This window comes from Macrobrachium rosenbergii, chromosome 7, assembly GCF_040412425.1.
Source record: "Macrobrachium rosenbergii isolate ZJJX-2024 chromosome 7, ASM4041242v1, whole genome shotgun sequence".
In the NCBI taxonomy this organism is placed as follows: domain Eukaryota; kingdom Metazoa; phylum Arthropoda; class Malacostraca; order Decapoda; family Palaemonidae; genus Macrobrachium; species Macrobrachium rosenbergii.
The window spans coordinates 3,274,492-3,293,011 of NC_089747.1; the positions used below are offsets into that span (position 1 = coordinate 3,274,492).

Here is an 18,520-nt window from a genome sequence, read left to right on the forward strand (position 1 = left end):
ATGTGTGTGTGCGTGCGTGTTTGTTATAGGCGTATATAAAGCAATCGCCCGCTTGTTGCGGATGTAGTGTAGCTCCAACGGCTCCGTCAATAAGCACTAGACGAGAGTGGAATAAGAGAGAAAGAGAGACAGAGAGAGAGAGGGAGAAAGGGAGGTAGAGGAAGTAGCTGACACATAAAGGAAAGGAAGAAACAGGTTAATTTGCTGGTTTTAATTTTCTTGATTATAATTTTACGGTTTAGGTGGTCTTAATTTCTCAGAGTACATTTCACAGGTTATAAGCAACCACAGGACAAGTCTTTCCTGCCTTGATTTTTGGGAGAAAAGAAAAATGAACTAATTCTCGCGAGAGGAATACACCTAAAGTGATTTATTATAATTATAAATAATTTTTTTAATTTTTTACTTATGATTATAATTTTTGCGGGAGGAAAAACCTAAAGCGATGTATTACAATTAAAAGTAATTTAATTATTTTTGTAACACTTACAATTATCATTCATAACAATCAAAGGCTATTTAGTATTTATCGATGTCTTGTGCAAAATCAGCGGAAATATTCTTACGTGTACTTAGCGAATGTCCGTGGAAATTACATAGGCAACTAGGCATAACGATCAAACTGACTTCAAACTTCGTTCTAATACCACCTATTTTTGTAACATATTTAACTCTAGTTTTACCAGCGTTGAATTTAATACAGGAATTTGATGTACATACACTGTATTTGCAATTTTTCCTCTTATTGCTGCCTCTTGATTACAATAATTAATATTGTAAATATTACTTTAAAAATTGCTGCTGGTATCATTGCTCTAATTATCAGACGTATGGGTAGCTGGTTTAATTTAAAATCTAGGGCGGCCCGTAGGCAGTGTAAGGTTGAGGGCGGGGTGGGGGGGGATAAAAGGCCTAATGAGGACCATTGGACTCTTGCAACCAACAGAGACCTAACGAATGTGGGGGCATTTACCAGAATGAAGATCGTTTCAAACCTATTTATCGATAAAAAAAAAAACTTATGTATAAATGTCATGCACATATCTCAACTCTTTTGTTATTCAGTTTGTAAATAGACTTTCTCTTCTTCATTTAAAGAGAAGACGAAAGAAGCACCCTCCTACCCCTTCCACCAACCTATACACCGCCCAACCCCCATCAACGGAACACCTCCCGAGGCGAAAGTACGATGTCACCCCACGCGAGCTTGATAACAAGACTCCTGATAGCGGTCGTGCTCCTGACGCACCGCTGGAGCGCCTCCGAAGGACACCAACACCGCTCCCCGCAGGATTTCGTCGGAGAGGTGGACCACGCCCCTAAAGGTATGTCTTGGGGGTATCTTCACTACGTCATTGAGATTAAGGTTGGAAATGATCTTGCTTAGGGGAAATAACTGAGTTCACTTAGGCCTAGTTAAGAAACGTCTAGCTATTTGCAAAGTGGTACGCTTTATTTAGTCAACTGTGTTAATTCGGGATAAGGCCTACACAGGCCTATACGTAATTTCTGTTATCTCGTAATCTTTAAAGCATTCCATAGAAAGGATATGTGATTATGCAGCCACTGATTACTGCGATATCGTATTTTGAAAATAACTACTTAAAACCACTGAGAATATGAATAATAATTAAAATATACATAGATAAACACAAGGACAATGACTTTGATATTGCATTAGAGTGAATAATTTTTGGTATTAAATCAATATTAAATAAACATGTCGGTAACGGCTACGATGTAGTATCAAAATATTGGATGAACAAATAGATATAAATAATAGCTATATTACTACCACTGAAATATTCACTAAAAGTAAACAATGACATGAATAATCAACACACAAATATATTATATATATATATATATATATATATATATATATATATATATATATATATATATATATATATTATATATATATATTTATATATATATATATATATGACTATTTATCACATCACTGTGATTCATATACAATCAGAAAGCTACAAACGCTTTAATATCAATTCACTTATATAATATATTTTCATATATGTTAAGGAATTTTTAGGTGATAATAAGTCCACCGTCGTGGGATATATCGGCCATATGTCACTATCCTGATATCCGTCGCTGGTTCGATCCCACGACGGTGATCACCTAAAAATTCCTTCGGTAACATATATATATTACCTGATATATATTATTTGTATTTATATATATATATATATATATATATATATATATATATATATATATATATATATATATATATATATATATATATATATATATATATAATTTGAATTATAAATGTGCATATTTGTTCCTTATATTTTCAACATAATTTTTATAGCGATTTTTAAAATAACATTCGTATGTACTGCTAATGCACCTTTTCAATATTATCCTATTTAAAACTAGCCACTAATGACAGACAATTCTCACTAGAAAACCTGCGGCAGCAATGAGTGTGTATGTTACCAACTCACAAGTACAAAAAAAAAAAAAAACGCTGTGGAGATTTACGCTCTCAAGTTCGATGCACATTTTCAAATAACTTTTGTCGACTGGAGCAGCTCGCACGAAGGCTTTAGTGTCTGGGGAGAAATAACGTATAAAATACCTATCCTTGGATGAATATGGGGGCTGTTTTGTTACGATAATTCACCAGCTGTGGTCGAGGTGCACCCAAACAGATACTGGTTTTTTAAAATTTGGCTATAAAGCCAAGCACTGGGGGGCTATTCCTTGCCACGCACTGCTTGATACAGTGCAAATGGGAGGTTGGGGTGGCTGGACAGCAAGATGGAAGAAAGGAAGCACTTCCTACATCAACAACTGCATATTTTCGCTGATCGAACGACCCTTGCCACTTGGAACACCTAAGACCAATGACCCACTAACACACACTAGACCAATACTCTTTATCTCCTTTACTGTCTGGCAAATACAACTGACCGCGGCCGTGGTTGTAGAATGCAATAGTCCTATAGCCAGGGATATTACTTTACCGTAACCTAACGCAAGATTTATACCCCTGTCTTAGAAAGTACGAAATATTCTGGCATGCTAAACACGGTATTTCAGGCGAGAGGAGCGCTTGGTGTGGGACCCACGGTGGGAGGAAGTGTCCACCCCACCCCACAAAATGGCCGACGAGCTTCTTTGGTGGCTAACCACACTTTCACTCCTGGGAAATGTTGGGAAATTATTAAAAAATAATAATTGCATTCTTGCCGCTCTACATTGTGTGGATAGCGTTTGCATGTACTTAAAAAAAAAGAGAGAGAGACTGGTAAGGGGGGGGAATGTATGAAGATCTAGAAAAATGTTGTGCAGATGTAGTGGTGCTGGAAAGGGGCTTAGATATCCAGGGAGAATGACTGTGCAAGTAAGAGGCGGGTGATGCAGTGTGTATATGGAGTTCAACGTCTGTTAATGAGCCCCTCTTGGTGTATGAGTTGCTTATGTGATAGCAGTTTCTTGCACAGGGGGTTCATTCATGATTCCGGAGTTTGAATATGAATGTGGCAGTGACCAGTGTCTTGTTTTATCTCTGTCACCACCCAAAGTTAAAGAAAACAGCTTAGGGTATGTATGTATGTATATATTATACATATATATGTAGGTTTTATATCATATATACTGTACATACATACATACACATATACATATATATAGTTTCAACTCAGTCCTTAAGACCTGAAGAGAAACAATCAACTGTGCGGTTCTACACATTACTCAAAAACGAAAAGAATCTTTATCTTCACAACGTAATTACGTTTTGTATCTAATTAATCCAACCAACGTTTTTCACTATACGGACGGCCTCTGAATCGATTATGCTTTGTGTCCCTAGAGAAGTACTGTACTTCACCCGTCATGTTAATAAAAGCTTTTTTTTATCTTTCTTTCGACCTTATTAAGTCCCAATTGTGGCAGTGGTTTGTCAAATGAGCCGAACTTTCTCCGTCTATTTACCCCTGCATCTTCCCCACTTCGAAAAACCCAATTTCATTTCCATATCCCTCCTCACCACAGCTGGATTGTTGTGGTGGGGAGGGATGCGGGTGAGGTGGGACGGGGGCCAGAGCTTTTTTCTATGTCTACCATAATTAAAACCTTTCTACGGCCCCTAAAGCTCTTAGTCCATTGATGAAAATTGCTGACGTAGGGAGACTTACAACTTGAATCATGAATTTCCTCCTCTTAAACTAGACCTACGTAGATAATACAACGACATCTTGAGCTCACGTATACGAATACCAACAGCATTAATTAAAGAAGTGTGTCTACAAAGTTTTATTAAGTTCTTGTTTGTTAAGGTAACTAAGATCTAAAAAAAAAAAAAAGTTGGATTAGATGGTGTGGAGTTCAAAGGGTGTCGGAAAGAAAGGGCCTTTATACCTTATTCAGGAACGGTAGGAATAGGACTACATGCAAGATGTGAGTGGATGGCACAGTGTGTAAGGTTTGATGTGTGCTTGGCGAGCCTTCATTGTTAGCATATGAAAAGGCTTATGTTACTGACGCTTTACTGCACAGAGGTTCATCCACCAGTGTGAAGTGAATGTTCAATATAGGCTGTTTCATGTATCTAAATGTATGGATCATAAGCAACGCGTCAAACACACGAGGCCCCTAACACACATGCTATACCATTCACCCCAAGCACTTTCACATTCCTGTATACGATAATAGGACCATTTCTTTCAGATGCTTACTTCACCCCACGCAGTCTATCCAACTTTTCCTAAGTCTTCCTCTCCACCTTTCCTGTAACACCTTTTTTTCTGGGGTGGGGTGGGGGGGAGGCCAACCTACTGTCGCCCAATTATTCCACATGACCGAACCATCTGAAAATATCTTCCATCTTTTCATCACTCCTACGAAATCTCCAGATTTCTCACCATTTCAAATTTAACATGGCATGTATTAGCAATCAATTCATCTCCACAGCTTAAACTTTTTTTTCTTTCATTTGCATTCCCTTCAGTTACTCTCGTCTTCTCTTACCATACAATCATATCTTCTATTTACTGTTACATGCACTGTCAAATGCTTTACGAAAAACTGCTTCCATTCTTCCATCAACCATATTAACGGTGACTGCTTCATCTTCCTGTTTTCCTTTACCTCATAAACCTTACTCTTGCTACAGATTCACTCTAAACTCTCTCCTCTTGCAAAGACTTTCAAAGTGTTCCAATATTCTCTAAAGTTTTTCATCACTTCCCCAGCATGCACTGATCACCTGCGAGCATCAACCACTCCATAGGCCTACTCCATTCGCAACGCATTATCTCACTCCAACTTTGAACCTATATCCATTGTCCTTTCACTGACTTCCTAAATCACTAATATCCACAAGATACTGAACTGTCAGGAGAAATAACATACCTCGTGCCAGACCCAGTTCCTCGTTCGTCGACTTAGTCTAGCGCAGCCTTCGCTTTCAACATAATCTTTTATACCAAACATAGCCTAATCAGCACCTTCCATATTATCTACCTACTGATTTTATCTTATGCTTTTCCTGGGGCCGTGTTTGTCATGTATTGAAAAGCATTTTTTTTTACCCATTTACTCTGTTCTCACGTAACTGTTCCCAACATACATTTCATACACATACAGTACTATCTACCTGGGCAAACACACACACAAAATATATATATATATATAGCATATATATATATATATATATATATATATATATATAGCAGAGTAATTACAGTCCGCATTATCAAGTATCCGTACTTGATAATGTGGACTGTTTGTCCAAGAAAGCTTGGAACTTTTTCTGAATAAAAACCCGTTAGATACCATCCAGTTTGAATGAGATCCTTTAGTAATTCTTACTAATGCACAGAACAATTGTGGATGATAAATATAATATATATATATATATATATATATATATATATATATAATACATATATATAAAACTACTTTATTACTCTGTATTTACTACATTATCAAATATACACCCACACACACAGCTCTCTCTCTCTCTCTCCAGATAAATATTTTTGCCATTCATATAGCCCACCTATCCATGTGTACATCTATCTATCTATATATCGTTACACGAGAAAGAGAGATTCCAGCCCTGATCCCCTCCTTCATCGCTTTTGCTTTTCGGGCGCAGATGACAAGAGACGGAAACAGAAAATACCGAGAACTGAGGTCCTGCTGGTCTTTACATAGCTTGATCTCTCTGTTCGATTTCGTTCCCATCTTTTTGCGTACCAGATTTTGATGTTTTTATCGGATTTTTTTTCCAGTTATGATACTTGTATGTGTGGGAGTTCGTAATACAACTTTAATTAGATCTTGTGCTAGGCCTAGATCTACTAATTCGTTTATTTTAATATTACACTTATTAGCTGAAGCCACTTGGAAAGTTCAAAATGACACGACAGAGTTCCAAGTACTTTCGTGTATTTTAACACATCTTCGAGGCACACACAAACACTTCAATTGAAAGTTCTAAAAAATGGGGGTAACAGATGAGGCCAGCGCGAGATAGTTTTCCCTCTTCTTCGGTCTACATATCTAACTGCTAATACGAACTCGAAAAGATGGCCACCTTTCGAACTCATATCATCTGTGTCTATCGTACCGGTACTTGTTCTTTCTGCGTTACTCTATTCTCATACTTCGACGTAGAATTTTAACGCCCTATAGTTCGGGTGAAAGAACACTTAGGCCTATCCAATTACGATAACTTCTCCCCTACAACCGTTACGTTATAAAGAGATCTTGTTCAGCCTAGGTGTTGGGTATTCAAAAATAAAGATTTCGGATCAAGTCATGATTAGCGAACCCAATCGCGGCAGGGTTCGCTATTCTTTACAAGAAGATTACTGGGTTCGTTATTCTTCACATGGGAATAATCGGGTTCGCTGTTCTAGACATGAACACTTATCAGACATTTGATCCCCAAGGGGCTAGTATTAAACAAAGCGAAATACATTTGATCCTCAGGCTATGATACGCACGGCGAAACTGCAGATGAATCACCGTTCCGCCGTATGAAGTACTAGCCTCGCGTGGAGTTCGGACCGGAAAGGGCGCTGGCCATTCTTTACATGGGGATCATTGGGTTCGCTGTTCTTGGAATGTTGATGTTGGGTTCGCTAATCTGGACATGATCCAAGATTTCACTAAAATAAAAAGTTGATAGTTTTCACGCACATTAATTTTAACACTGGCAGCTGTTATTCCAGAAATAATAATAATAATAATAATAATAATAATAATAATAATAATAATAATAATAATAATAATAATAATAAAATGGAACACCTGACTCATATTCTCCAGCGTCACTCCCTTCCAGGTAGGCTACACCTGTTTTCGAGCTGGTGACTTAAAATTAACTATAATCTGCTTGATTAAAAATCGAGTGTCGTAAACACCGATTTAATTATGGCTGCCCTTGAAGGGTTATGGAAGTCCTGTATGTGTGATATGAGCTAAGGGACGGATTTCTTAAAAATCGATTATTGCTATTATTATCATTACTACTAAACGGAGTGTATATATTCATAAGAAACAACGAAGAGTTATTATAAAACCTCTTCCATAGAAGAGGGTAAAGATAAGCCTAAGTGCCAAAATAAGGGGGGTGGGAAACTAAACTAAAAATCAAGGCACATACAAATAGATACATACATGATAATATAAACAATATATGATAGTTTTGAAACACTGAAGCAATACATATTATATATATACATATATATACATTGTATATATTATATATATATATATATATATTTATATATATAATCGTCTTTGACTTCTGACATTGTTAGCCTCACCTTGTCAACTTGTAATTTGGGATGGGGTTATTCACTGCTTGGTCAACAATGGCATAATGACTTAAAAAGTGCCTAAATCAGTCCAATCTTTTGTATATGAAGGCAAGCGTCCTAACCAATTTCATCCAGTTTGTAGGGCGATCATTAAAATGAGACTATCTTCAGCAATAACACCAACTACTGTTTATACAATCGACTTCGAATCTGTTTACTGAAGTGCACAAACATGCATGCATACACACAATACTGTATAAGGACCTATGATCATCGATCTGCTGACTATATGTACCTTAACTTAGGCTGTATGTGCCGAAACTGTTTGCCTTCGCAAATCAATGACGACTTCTTTCACAAATACGGTTTAACACTTGACAAAGAGTTTCTTCCGTTCATTTGAAAAATGAAATATTTTAAAGTAATTTGTATTTTTCCTTACTATACAAACCTGAGTCAATGTAGGAATTATCTCCAGCTCAGCTGGAACCGATACAAGAATTGAAAGAAGTATTACAAAGTTGTCGGTGGGTGAACAGCCTGTGGTTACTCCGAATTGACTATTCACGTTATTATAAAAATATTAATGGCAATTAAAATATTGCACTGTCGGAAATCAACCGTTCACGCTGAACCCAAACTCCGATATTCTGACACCAGTCACCCACTCCGTCCATAGCCCCCTCCCAAAAATGAGAGCAATCTACTTATGGGGTTTTTTTTATCCCATTTTTTTTTAACATAGTTTGTTCCAAAATTTGATACTCCGTCTTCAAAATTATCACCGATGATATGAACAATATCGATATAATTACACGAAAAGCTGAGTTATGAGTATACAGTCCTTTATACAATTCAGCTGACGAGGTTAGGGTATTGGTCTCTATGAACATTTTTTAATAACCCTTGTGATAGGTTAGGTTAGGGTCACCACTTCTGAAATTTGTCATGATGACGAAAGCAACATTTAGTGGTTATAACTTGCAACATTTAATGGTTATAACTTACCAAGTGCTGTGCTTCTTATTACATGACTTCCCTTCCTTAGGCCATGGCTAGCAGGCCCAAGCCCAACCGACTTCCAGTAGTTTCTCACAAGAAAACTTGACTAAGCCGGTCCTGAAACATGGTAATACTTAACATATGGCCAAGTTTTATATATGTGTAAAGTTTCTGGCAATATAGGCACCAGTTTCATCTTTAGAATTCACAGCAACGACAGATCAACAACCAACGCCGGTTTGCTTCACAAAGCACCGTCCTCACCGTCACCATTAGCAAACATTTCTCAAACTTGTTATGGTAAAGTCATGCCGTTCATAAGCTTTAAACAAAGAAATAACTTCGGTTTAAAAACGAAGTAAATGCGCCAAGTCACAAAATAACGCACAAGAAAAGTATAAAGTGACATTTGTTCATAAAAATCCTTTTTTTTTTTTTCAGAATTCGACGACGTTCTATGGATCATGGGAGACGGCGGGCCAGCCGGTTTCTCGTCTGCCGTCGTTATTGGAACGCATTCTTTATAACAGGTTAAAAACAGTTTTACGAAACCAAACTCGAAGCATTAAAAGGAAAATAAAACTCTAGACGGGGCTATTTGTTTTAAACATTTAACAATTGGTGTTGATAAAAAATTGGTGGGCCTAGGTTGGGTAAGACTGTATCCCATTTTTACAAAGAAATAAATGGTTTTGGGTTTAGTTTTGAAATGGGACCATATTTTAAATTGAGTTATATGTAAAGGCTTTAAATGTTATTGTGCTATCAATTTAATACTATAACTTATGAAAACAATAGGCCTACTTAGGAACTTCAGTTATAGGTAGAGGATATAATTATCATCCAAAGGACCCCGTAGTTTATAATTTACACCCTACCTTTAAGAGCATATTTCGAGGGAAAAAATCCCATTCCAAGGCGTCACATTTTTAAAAATTTTGAAGGTATCACATGCCTCTTCAACAAATCACTCCATTTTCTACGAACAATTACTTGCAGGAATAAATTCACAAATCAAATGGATACGGAAGGCCAGCTGGACTCAGACCCCGACGTAAGAGACAGCACCGAAGACAAGAAGCAGTCTCTTGGAATTCCTCAGACTCCTTCGCCAAGGGCGTTTGCTAAGAGGGGCATCGGTCTAATCTCCTTGGCTGTGGCTTTAGCTCAAAATAACGTCTCCTACTCTAAGTAAGATGCTATGTCTTATTTTTCAGTTATAATATTCTTCTCTTTCCATGTGACCCACTGTCATAATGTCCAGTAGTTTAGCATCAATATTTTCGAGAATAGTAATTAGCAATTTTGCTTTTTGTAAGCCAGATATTCTTAAAACTTCCAGCATAATGGAGAATGCAAGTTCCAATGCACTAATTATGTCACTGCACCACTTCTTCACGATAAAAAACTAGTAGATTCTTGAGAAACTTGCTCATTATACCTTAGTTCAGTTTTCATGTACCTGTCTCAGGACATTTCTGTCTAGTATTTTGATTATCATGAATACTTCGTCTGTAAAAATGGCAGTTTCCAAACCTCATTTTTCTGAGAACTAAAAAAAATCTATTTAAATATGAAAGTAGTTATCAGAATTGCTTCAGTAATCGTGGTCTAATTCCTATTCTTTGGAGTTTGCATATCCTCCACGGTCATCTAATGATTATAATCATTATGAATATTTCACCACCTTCATAATAATAAAGCTGTGTTGACAACACCTTCCATTAACGATTACACCTGTAATTTCTTTCTACAGCTTTTCTATTCCAGTCTGAACTCCCTTTAGGCCTAGGTTTCAGTCTGTCACCTTGTTCCATGATTTCCAGAGCCTGCCTGCTAGCCTACTTCCTGGTACTAATAAAACCACATCTCCTTCCACCCATTCAATCTTATGATAAACTTCATCAGAAATTTTTGGGCATCTTTACAGACCACGGATGCAGCCAGTTGATCTTTCAGCGTATCCACGCAGAGCCCGGTTCTTCATAGCCACGATGGGCTGAAGTGCGATATTGATCAAGCGACATCTTACCCTTACTGTCTTTTGTCTTATTGTAGTCTCAGTATTCATAGAAAGGCATCTGCAGCTTAGGCCTAGTAGTAATTAACAGCATGTCACTTTTATTTTGCAACGAGGCAACACTAAAATATTTCTGTTTTTCGTGGAAGTTGACGATTCATTTGTAGCATTATCAATTAACAGCATGGGTTATTCATTGAGTCTCCAGACCCTCTTCATCACCATTTACCTTAGTTATAGAAACATGGCTTAAAGTAAAGAACAGGTATATATCAATGTTTTTTTTGTTTGTTGCTACATATTTAATTAGGTGAGAGATGGGGAATAAAAACTTTGTATTTACATCAAAACGTGAGAAACGTCTCTTAGTAACCACAGTAGGTTGAACAAAACCCCCAAAACCATCTTAATTCATGTCAAGCGATAAGTAAAATAAGACCCGCCATGCAGTATGCACTTCTTTATGTCAACATGGAGCGTTTGCCTTCTTTAAAATGCTTGTAGTCACTGAAATTGCTTAAACACATATACAAACAAATTATTTCACAGAGGAACTACCTCTACCCTAACAATAATTCATGAATTGCTTAAGAATTGGTGTTTGGTACTACAGTACTTGCTCCCATATCCCACTGGCTGGGGAGCAATACAAGGGATTGCTTCAACCCAACAGACAGAGATCAAAGACTGTATACATAACACAAGGAAGGACCCAGACCATCATACATATGGGGAACTGCATCTGGCAAAAGTTAGCCATGACCAGAACCACCATATACTGTACTGTAGTAGTGTATATACATAAATGTATGCAACCTGAGAACTTGAAGTTTGGGTATGAGACATACTGTAGATCAGAGATGGTATCCCAGACAATAAAGAGTCACTTGGAGCAAGGAAAAGTAAGTTATGTGACATATAGTCCTCAAGGCATACACACTGTGAGAATTGACAGAAACCACAACACACTAAGGACGTATGCACAGAGTGACTAAAGAAACCTGCAAGCATTTAAAGGAGGTGACAAACAACAAAAATGTTCCTATAATAAGTGGTGCATAGTTGCAAACTTCCTGGCTCCATTCTGTAACAAACAGAACATCAGTTCAAATGACAATGTCCTTTGTGAATCAACTGAAACTTACCACCGACCACCATTTTTCGGTAGTACAATAGTCAACAACTTATGGAAAATTACTCCTCTATGAGTGGTTGTAACCATGGACTATATTCGTAAATAAAATACGTAATCACTCTTACGATATCCTAAACTAACCTTTCAGTATATTCTAAGCGTACAGTAATCAGCATGTTGACACAGAAAAAAAACACATTCTACCAGTATTATCACAAATTTAAATATGCTGTATATTCCCATGTTTGGCAAGGTAGTTTTTCAAACATTAACATTATACAACCTACAGTGAACCCATTAGTATTAATAAAATTTAATTGTAAGTTGATCTCTTGCTTACCTTCCAAATCACTACGGCAATACCAGGGTTGGTTTCCCATCACTGACAAAAAATTAAGATGAGTGCACTTTCCAGGACAAGATTTTGCATTACTACGATAACAACTCAGTTTTTTGGTTCTGTTATAATTTCTTCAAAAGCCATCAGCAATGAAATTTGTTTACTGGCGATTAAATAACATATTTGTATGTTGACGTCAATCTGGCAATTATCATCCCTTTCAGTCATCTATTAAAATACAAGAGATTTTTTGTGTATCAGTAACCTTATCAGTCACACCCTTGATTATATATTGACACTCAAAGTTTGGTTTAGTACTACTGTGCAAGTTTCCACTCATTTAATCTACTTTCCTTCTCTACTTTTTAAAGATATGCAGTATAATTTATCATATATGGTATACTTAAGTTGTTATAAATGATTTGTTTAATACAGACCTAATGAACTCTTTAGATTCTTTCTCGGGCTGGGAATGCCCTTTCATAAAAATGTACTTTCTTACTCACTGTACAATATTTAATACCCTTTTGATTACTGTACAATATTTAAATGCCCTTTCATAATACCTCATGTTTTCTGAATACAGTAATGTTTTTTTAATAGAGAATTATATAATAAGATGGTCAAAACCTGCACATTATTCTCGTCTTAATTACAAAACTCAAAAAAATTATTGAACAATTAAATGTTAAATAATTTTCATTACATATTTCTGTACGTAAATTTTTCTGCTAGAGAACTTTAGTTATCAGCTGCCATAATAATGTTTACTACCAACAACCAATTTTTCCCTCAAAATACATAAACTCTCTTGAATTAAGGACATATAAATGAAACAAAGCTATAATTTCTTTCATAAATATATTTGTAAAACAAATGTCTCACTTGCAGCTCAAGTGGTTTCTACTTAAATAAAAAAAAAAATGAATAAGTATACAATGAGGATAATTAAGCAAAGAAAATTTTACAAATCTTTTATGTAAACCGTAAATTTACATTACACTGACGAAATGTCTGTAGTCTCAATGAGAAAAAGCTGGCCAATTCATATACAGTACACCGTACACAGCAAAAATGTATTTTTCATCGTTTTTACTAACAAGTTGAGTCATAGTGGCTGCCAAGACCAAGATCATAATTCAAGACTTATTTGTCACGTGCTCGCAACATCAAGCAGTGCCATTAGTCGTGTCAAACGAAACACTAGACTCCGATCTCGTACAGTGACCTAATACTTGTACCAGAAAACAAACATCATCCGTGACAGTGAGAAACACTTATTCAGAAATGCAGAGGACAGAAGAGAGTGGAGGGAACTCATTTTACATCTAACCCCATAAAGGAAAAAGCTGATGCACAAATGTTCATGATGACAATGACAATCCATGATGAATACACACATTACATCATAGGGTTCCAACCAAAACAGAGAAGGAAGATGACATTTAAATCCAAAGGTTTAAGCTTTGGGAAAGAAATTCATTCAAGATGAATAAAGGCTCTCCCAAGCTCCTAGTCAAACTGTCACAATCTGTATGACCAATGGACTAGTAAAACAAAGAAGGGCTTGTTTTACTATACATCCACTTAAGGCTTTACAACTCATAACAACCCAATCTCTAAAACTTACAAAGTACAGTACTGTATTCAAAGTAATTTCTTCATAGTAAAAATACCAATACTGACTGAAAATGCCTGGGATCTTATGATAACAGTAACACATGAGAGGGATTTGGTCAGTAAACATCTCTATACTATATGTACCATTCCATGACCTATTCTTACTAAAAATTAAACTTTAATGCATTCTAAACTATCACAATATTACTACCACAGCAAAGGAGGCACAAATCTGAATGCAAATGAAACCCTTGCCAAAATTTTCAAATGTAAAAAGATGGATCAGTGAGGTTAAGGGTGCTCTGTAATTGTGGAGAAAATTAACGGTGATAGTTGAGAAAAATGTGTATAATTAGTTGATTTCAGAAGAAAGAGAAAAGGGAGACAAAGATCTGTAAAATTCACTCAAAAGTCTACAAAATGCAAATCAGCCATCTCATTAAATGAGTTGAGAAGTCTTCCTAGAAAATTTACGACTGAAATATTGTACAAAACACCCAAGAGATGGAAGATAAATATTCCTGAAAAACACAGGCACACCGAACTTCAGAACACACACTGCCCATGACACTGATCTTGGCAGCCACCTATGATCAAAGCACAAGACATAAAACGTTACGTGATAAAAAAAGACCTGCACTGAATCTTCTGGAAAAGTTATGAAAAGAAATATTTGTACAAGTTCTGAATCTTAATTCATAGCTAGTCAAAATTACTGTATTGCTGCTGTTACTGAAAAATTTCTACATACAGAACATTTGTAAGTACAAAAAATATTTTATACTTTATTTCTAAATTTTTTTCTCTATGAGAAAGTTAACTATACATCCACACTTAAGATCAACCACTTATGTTTTATCAAATAAATTTACAGATCTTTTAACAATACCAATACCCAATACAAGGAAATTTGCTAACAAAATGAGATTAACTTAGCATTAACCAATCTAAAATTTTTATAATCAACTTATAAAAGATATAATCGATAAATATGGATGCCAGTTTAAGATATACAGAACTGCTTTTCAAGAAATGTACATTAAAATAACACACTGAATATAGAAGACATTTTCCATGTAAATTTCCACATACCATAACAGTTGTGTTAAAAGTGAAAATTTAATCTAAAAACTGAAAGGTCAACACCTGTTTTGTAGTGTTATGACTAATTGTTTCTCATATAAGGTATGAAGGCATATCCACACCCCGATCAAATCATTTTTGGGACCAACATTCCACCACAAAACACCATTTGCATTATATTTCAAATTTGACTCAATCACACTGTAGTGAAAAACCTAGTTAAGTAATTCATCCAGTGAATTACATTATCACAACTACAGTGTTTAACTTCTAGTTTCATCGAGGCAAGAGTAAATCTCACAGATCTTTCATAACCACCAGTGCCAAAATTTCATAGTTCCATACAAAAACTATATTACATAAGTTTTTACCTGAGAAGTGTAAACTGAATTGACGCATATCTCTTTGACAAGTGTGAGAGAGAAATATATTTTTCACTGTCAGTAAATAAAATTTTAGAGGTTTGAATATGGGAAAGTTTAAAAGTGAATATATACATGTATGTTTTTCAAAGAGAGTATAGCAGTGAGCTGATCTTCTTAAAATCAGTGGAGCAGATAATCAATGCTATGTAGTATCTCCCATGCTAAGAAATGTCCCATTCCTTACCTGCCAAGCAAGTTCAGTTGAAAACCTTGAATTATTAGGGTTTGTTTCAACGGAAGGTAAAACATATTGCACTTGAGGCCAGTGCTCTTATAAAGCAAAGGGATTCTATTGGGCTGATTTTAATAGTTGATGACAGGTCCCCATACTTCCATTCTGTCTGTTATACTCGTACATATCTGGCACAACAGAGGTGTATGAAAAAGGCAACAGTCCCATCAAGAGCCATTTGGCATGGATACTCACGTGATGATGCAGCTGCTGTTGATTCTCAAAAACAAAGGTTAAGCAGGAATGGAAATATAACAGCTAAGGTTAATAAAGTATTGAAATACCTTTCCAACTGAACATACTTTACAATAACCTTAGTACAAACATTACAGTACTACTTCTGTATCCCAAAAGAGACCCAGTTGGATATGTGTACTCAGTTACTACTTTTTATGACTGTAAGTGGTTTATAATCTGAACTGCAATTCCAAATTCACCCTGGTAACAAGTCCGAGAAAGTTTGAAGCTAAGTAATGTATCACTTAGACCACAGTAAACGTACAGCCTGAACATACCGTCAACTTAATGATATTGCTATAATGTTGCTACACAATCTGCAAGACATGCCATATGGTTGGGACACCATGAGTTACATCAGAACTGGTTGGAGTAAACCTTCAGCATGCTGGTTGTCCAAGTTCTAAGGCTAAGTTAGCTTTTGACTTTCAACTTTTGCAAACCTTGGGTAAGCACATTCCTGTTCTGAGACCAAAGAGTACCAGAAATCTTCATCAAGTTGAGAATCAGCAAACAATTTTACTAGATCTACAGTGATTTTTGGATTACCTCATGCACAACAATCTTAAAAGGTTAAGCAGCTTTCTTCTGCAGATACAGAAATAGCTACATTCACAATATGTGACACTAGGGATCTTATCATAATGATGCCATCAGTGGTTGTGAACTTCTGCACTGGCAGTTGAAAACTTTTGGATTATGTATACAGGACGTATTTTTAAACCACAAACTTGGTACATATTAACTACACAACTGAATAGGCAATTCAGCACGTAACTTCGTGCAGCTATTCACGTGGACTGTATTGATTGCTTACTATTGTGTAAATGATGTATCATGAAACTACTTAGTATAGAAAAAGTTTGATGACTCCGTTCCAATTTACTCCCAAGTAGGGAATAATCACTTAGGAGCACAAAAACCCAAATTGAACAGTGGCTCCTGTATGAAGGTCAGGTTCATGGAAGACATTTTGCATTGCAATTTTGCAATAAAGTAGGAAATACAGTAAGGTTCCTCACAGTCCCCTAACCAGTCATTTGTCTCCAATAGTACACAATGTGATCACAGTAGGTATATCATATACATTTGCTCTTAATTTTCCACACACACTGTGTGTGTGTGAGAGAGAGAGAGAGAGAGAGAGAGAGAGAGAGAGAGAGAGAGAGAGAGAGAGAGAGAGAGAGAGAGAGAGAGAGAGAAATAGCTACCAGGAATTCTGTCTACTGTTCTCGTAACACTTCCGATACAGTAGAATCTTGCACAAACGGTTTTTTGGAATTTGGGATATCTGGTAGCAGAATATGGATGACTGTATGGAACTGAGGGATGCAGTCCAAGTATAAGACCTCAAGGTCATTGAGCACTGGCTGGTAGCAGGAAATGTACTTGAACCAGAACTTTCAGGCATAGGCCTATGGTAAGACTTTGAAATACCTTGAATTCATTAATAAACTTGATTATTGTTTAATGGACAGCCTTAAAGAAAACCAATTACTTACTTCACCTTTCTTTCACCTCACTAAACAAGAACAAGGCAGCCTTTATTCATGTTTTAATTTCTTAACCAAATCACCCTAATTTGCTTAGCGCAGACTAAAATATCTTCATATAGCCATCTGCTATCATGTAATGTTATCAAAATGTCTATGAAGACAAGTATTTGCAATGTAAGCAAACAAAACAGAGACAGATTACTGTCAGTATACTTTTATTACTTTTACTTTTCTTTACTTGTCAGCAAGTTATGTAAACTGTAAGTTTTGAGCAACAAAACACATTTTCCTGTGCCTTTTACGTATTACACATTACCGTGTGTGTGTGTGTGTGTCTTACGGTTATTGTTATGACATCGCCTCAAATGTAATGAGCCTCTTATGAAATTCTGCTACTCTAGTCTTACCTGTGCTTTTGATTCCACATATCCCCACTTAGATCCAGCCTCCAATTTCATAGTTCTGATCCAAGCAGAGTTGGATCTTTCAACTCGCCTTGTAGTGAACATATTATAAATAACTTTAAAGCCTGTAACTGCTGGCAGGGCCATGGAAAAATAACTCCTTTCAGACTTAATAAATACTGAATTAGATTAAAAAAGCCTTGGGTTTACTGCAGAGTTAATTTGTCTCTGCTATACGTCTTTCCGTCCATTTTCATGATTTCTCCATTTTTTTTTTTTACGAGTCTAGAAAGTTGACTTGGTGATCTGGTTAGCCTGCTTTCACAATAATAATCCATAATAAATGGCTATCATGTGAACTTGTATGGCAGGTGAGAGATGGGTTGGGACCATAAGTGTTAAGAGAGCTTTCATTCTTGTTAATCAAAGCTTTACTCATTTCAAGCATGTAGCCAGCAATTGCTATACACATGTCTACCAGGCACTGAAGAGTAAAGTAAAATTGCAGAGTAAAGTAAAATAGGAGGCTTGTTTGTTGTAAGGACACAACTGGTACAGAAATGTTGGCACGCATACAACAACGATGCAGGGATTATGGTTTTCGTATGCCAACTACGGCCAACTTTCAGCTAGCAGCCAGTATCTACTGTCCAAACTTCATAACTTAGTCCCAAAATATTTAGCATATTAAACAACCATCGTCCCTAAAATCACACACAAA

At 36.2% G+C, this 18,520-nt stretch overlaps 1 protein-coding gene and 1 long non-coding RNA gene across 4 annotated transcripts in view; one reads left to right on the forward strand and one right to left on the reverse strand.

Moving 5' to 3' along the window:
* The window catches only part of LOC136840017 (F-box/WD repeat-containing protein sel-10), a 35,196-nt gene extending 25,892 nt beyond the window's left edge, over positions 1-9,304 (reverse strand). Inside the window, exon 1 of one of the 3 annotated variants that reach the window (XM_067106303.1) lies at positions 8,814-9,304. The gene's annotated coding sequence lies outside the window, so the exon portion shown is untranslated. The remainder of the gene's footprint in view (positions 1-8,813) is intronic. The other 2 variants (XM_067106304.1, XM_067106301.1) reach the window with 2 other exon arrangements.
* LOC136840019 (uncharacterized) lies at positions 55-12,550 on the forward strand. Its single transcript, XR_010853499.1, has 5 exons — positions 55-195; positions 1,099-1,325; positions 9,249-9,337; positions 9,807-9,998; positions 10,738-12,550. It is a non-coding gene; the product is annotated as an uncharacterized lncRNA (long non-coding RNA).
* The last annotated feature ends 5,970 nt before the right edge of the window (positions 12,551-18,520 follow it).